This window comes from Aegilops tauschii, chromosome 6, assembly GCF_002575655.3.
Source record: "Aegilops tauschii subsp. strangulata cultivar AL8/78 chromosome 6, Aet v6.0, whole genome shotgun sequence".
In the NCBI taxonomy this organism is placed as follows: domain Eukaryota; kingdom Viridiplantae; phylum Streptophyta; class Magnoliopsida; order Poales; family Poaceae; genus Aegilops; species Aegilops tauschii.
The window spans coordinates 407,796,428-407,801,346 of NC_053040.3; positions in this window are offsets into that span (position 1 = coordinate 407,796,428).

Here is a 4,919-nt window from a genome sequence, read left to right on the forward strand (position 1 = left end):
GAAGATGAAGCGCGAGTCCAACGGCACCACACACATAGACGTTTCACGTGTGGGAAAGGAAAAGATCATTGGCCAACCAACCATTCTACAGTTCAAAGAGAATGGCCATTCAATCTGCCTGGTTGTGACAGATTCCAACCTTTGCTCTCAATGGTAAAGATCCCCCCGCCCCAACTTTTGAAGGGGCCATGGTTGGTTAAAATGAGCTAGTTTGGTTGTTCGGTATATGTACCTAGCTTAGCTTATGGTCACGACCATTCCTTGATGCTTAATGCTGCAATTTTCATGTATATAACTTTTTTTTAAATGGAGGAAAAAGAGTTTGTTACAACACACGCCCACATTACGGCATGGCAATTATTCTCGCAATAAAAAAGACCCTAGTTTCTTTGCCCCGACTTTGATCCAAAGGTTTGCCTTGTTGACAATTAGGTATATAACTTGATACTCCCCAAACTTTCTTTTTTGGCTCCGGCGACACAAAGTGGGTGCAACATCGGATTTCTCTTGAGTTTGCTTGCAATTTTTATTTTCTTCAAACGTGTTCTTGTAAGGCTAGTACTCGTACTTGTTATTTGGATTCTAACCTGGCCTATTGATAACAAACGTCGACTCTTAAGCTCAGGTCCATTCATGTCGAGCCAATGGAGCAGCTGCCATCGACGAGCTTCCTCGGTTTCGCGTCGTTACGACGAGCCATCTTGGCTAGACACACGCACGGCCGAAACGTCTCACATCTTTAACTTGATACTCCCCAAATTTTCCTTTTTTGATTCAATGATTCCCTTGTTGCAGTTACAATGACTCCCTGGCTCCGGCGACACAAAGTTGGTGCAACATCGGATTTCTCTTGAGTCTGTTCGCATTTTTTTCTTTCAAACGTGTTCTTGTAAGGCCCGTACTTGTACTTGTTATTTGGCTTCTAAACCTGGCCTGTTGATAAAAAAATGTCGACTCTTAAGCTCATGTCCATTCATGTCGAGCCAATAACGCGCAGCTGCCATCGACGAGCTTCCGCGGTTTCGCGTAGTTACGATGAGCCATCTTGGCTAGACACACGCACGGCCGAAACGTCTCACATCTTTCTGTGGCCCATGACGTTGTCTGATCGAAAAGGAAAAGAAGGAAAGGTGAGACGTTGTTGTCCCGGCGCGTACGGTCGAATGGACCGGCCGGGCGTTTGTACGTATCCTCCCAACCAAACAGCCAACTGTGTGCAGTACACCTCGACTTGGACAGCACGTGAGAATCACCCTCAAACAAAGGTTATACCGTCAGACCAAAGTAAAATCCGATCGATCTCATGCTGCAAGAACAACGCCGCGTACATGAATCCTTCTATCCACACGTACGTTCGTACAACAGCACCGGCCCCTGCATAGAGAGCACACATGCGTAGGCCCGAAACCCCACCGGCATCGTACGTACTTACCACGGTTGCCAGGAGTAATTGCCTGGGACTGCGAGTTGTAACGTCCCACGGTTGAACGGCACTGTGTCAGCGATCAGTCGTAGGAGCAGCGGAGACCCATGACGTGGCCCAAGGTTTGGCTCCTGTCACGTCACCGCCTGGCTCGGCCGGGGTCCGACGCGTCACACACGCGCGTACGTGCGTCCGTGCCGAGGGCTAGGGCAACGCTGACGTTGACGTTGACGTTGACGCGCACGCGCTGGGGAGTCGGAGCCGGAGCCGGAGCCGACGCGAGAACAATCTCGCTCTCTCTCTTGGAGGGAAAATTCTCGTTTTTGGTTCCGATATGGTCTTGATCCACACGTTTGTATAGGTGTAGGTGTAGGTGTAGGTTTTCGACTTGATTAACCAGCTAGCTGCACTCAGAAGTCTAGCTAGTAGCTAGGAGTACGACTCTGGTAAAAGTCCGAGTTGGCAACGCCAACGACCAACAATCATGAGCCATACGTGCATGCATGGCAGTCACTCATACACGTACCCTACTACCACCGGTGTACTACTAGTAGCGCGCTTACGGGAAAATATCTGGTGCTCCGGAAGCACCTAAGCCCGTGCGCCCTCAGCCGTTGGATCCCAAATCCAACAGCTCCTGCGAGATGATGAACATTTTTGCACAAAAGCACTCATAGAATCTGAAAAATGCACACATGTACAACAGCAGCTTCTCATACGCCGTTGGATCTGAGATCCGATGGCCCAAAAGCCCGTATCATGGGAGCACCTAAGCTCCCATATCACGATACTCTCCCGCGCGGTTACTTTTCAGGCCGGCCGGTGTGAATTTCCGTGCGTCCGCCGACCTACGTAAAACAAGGTCACCTTCACGTGTGGATACGTGGGAGCCGACGTGGACGTTTACGTGGTGGCGTGCTCCGCTGTTGTTCCTGGCTTTGTTTAAGCCAATTATCTCCCAAATACATGGAGTTTTCGCGGTAGTAGACTAGTATAGTATTGATTGAGACCGATGCTGATGTGTGGCGTGGACCCGCCGGGACAAGTTTTGCAGGTGAGCTGTTTCTATAGAACTACACGATTGGACGGTATCTCTCTTGTGATCTTCAAACCCACCTGAATTGTTGTCACGGGTGTACAACGTTTAGCTCAATTTTGCTTAGGCCGCACTGCCGAGAGCATCTCCAACCATTCGCCTCCCCAGGACGCTTAAAAAGAGCGGCCTCGGGCGAACCGGCGCTAGCTTGGCCCACGAGGGCGACCTAACTCCCAGTCACGCCCCCAGGCGCCGTCCCCAGGATGCGGAAAATTCGAAGTTGGTCGTTCCCGCTCATAAAAGACGCCACAAGTCCGGCAATCACAAGTCATAGTTCGGCGATCGGATATAGTCTGGCGTATAAAAAATAGAGGCGGGAGACCGGTGTGCCATACCTGATCCTCAATGCTGGCGCCGCTCTCCGGGCGAGCCGCGACCTCCTCGACGATCCCATGCCATTTGTTGCACGCCGCCTGGATACGCCTCAATGGTTCGCCATCGCCTTCGCCCCGTGCTGCATGTAGACGCCTTTAAAGTAGGGGTCGACGAGCTTGCGCTCGTCGAACTCGGCCTTGATGCGCTCCCAGTACGTCTCGATGCTCTGGTTCGTGCCGGTGGTCGGGTCGAGGCAGACGATTTTCCATGCCTCGGCGAGGCATTCCTCCTCCTTGGACGCCCACATGATGCGCGGCTCGCCGGACCTGGACGCCCGCTTCTTCTTCTTGCGCCTCCACGCCGGAACAGTCGCTTGCTCCTCCTCCTCCTCCTCCTCTTCGTCCTCCTCCTCCTGCCCCTCCTGCTCCTCCTCGCCGTAGACGTAGCCAAGCTCGCCGTCCATGCCGCCGCTGAGATCCACCGTGTCGTCCGGGGTGACGAACCCGGGAGACGCGGCGGCTGCGGTCGAGCCGGTCGCGATGATGTTCTCCTTGTCGGCCTCGGTCTCGTCGGTGTCGCCGAGGTGCGAGAAGGGAAGCGTGCCACAGCGGAAAGGTGGCGTCGGGGAGGACGCGTAGGCGGGCGGCGAGTAGTTGTATGGAGGGTACTGCACGCCGGCGAAGGCAGGCGAGGGCGTGCGCTGGGCCGGGTGTCCATGGGGGAAGGTGACGTTGGGGTTGAACCCACCGTGCGCGTCCCCGTCGGCGTAGCCCGGTGAGGGCGATCCCCATGGCTGCGGCGACGGAGAACCGACGCCTTGCTGGCCCCAGGGCGCGTACTGGGCGTGGCTGCCGGGTGGATTCACCATCCCCGCGCGAGTCGCCTCGGCCTCGGCTTGCTTCGCCGAAGCCGCAGCCGCACGCGTCGCGTTGTCACGGGCCTTCTTGGCGATCGCCCTGTTCCGCCGGTCGGCGGTGACAGCCTCCCGTCGCTGAACTTCCACCCTCCAGTCGGTGTTTGACATGCCTGGTGGCTTGGACGGCGGCGCCCTCGGCTTCCTCTGCTTCGGCTGGGCGACGGAGGCGGTCGCGGTTGCCGCGGCGCGGGGGACGACGTACTTCTTCGGTGGCATGGCGGCCGGCTGGGAGGCGAGCGGGAGGGAGATTGGCGGGAGGAAGGGAGAGAATGGGAGGGAAGTGGGGGAAAGCGGGAAGAAACGGCGGGAAGAGGCGCTCGATTCGCCGACAGGGCGGACCCACGCGCCCTTTTCGCTTGTGCCGGCGCCCCAGGCGTCCCCCAGGGCGTCGGGTTCGGCCTGGGTCCGCCGGCACCAGTTTCGGCCCGAGCCAGCGAAAAACGGGCTTCTGGGGCGCGACTGGGCCGTTTTTTCGGCGCCGGCGCGGCAAAAACGCCTGGGGAGGGCCTGTTGGGGGCGCGGCTGGAGATGCTCTCCCCAGGCGTTTTTTTCGCGCCGGCGCCAAAAAATCGGCCCAGTCGCACCCCCAGGAACCCGTTTTTCGCCGGTTTGGGCCGAAACTGGCGCCAGCGGACCTAGACCGAACCCGGCGCGCTGGGGGCGCCCGGGGGCGCCGGGGCAAGTGGTTTTGGCGCGAAAGCGGATGGACCCGTCGAGTTAGCGAGACGCCGCTTCGTCGCCCTCATCGCCTCGATTCCCACGAGAATCAATGCGAAGGCTGCCGCGCTGCCGCGCCGGTCAGCATCAATGCAGCCTCCATTGATGCCGCTCGGGCGCCGCACCCGCAGCGGTGCCCTCGTCATCAACGAGGGTGCCCGGCCCTCCCCGCCTGGTGCGGCTCCGGGGAGGCGCTCCCTCCGCCTGGTCCGGCCGAAGCCCGAGCCGGGGCTGCTCCTAGTGAAGCCGGAGCACGTTGAGAAGGCAGCCCCCGACGACGAGTCCGCCCTCAAGTGGGCGAAGGAGGACTACGTCCGTGAGCAGGCCCGCCGCCAGCGTCGGGCGTACGCGGAGCTCCAGGCCCGGCACCGCGGGCGCGAGGAGGGTGGCGTCATCGTCCTCGACCACGACGAGGAGGACAAGGCCGGGCCGTCCAGCGCGCCTCGACGACC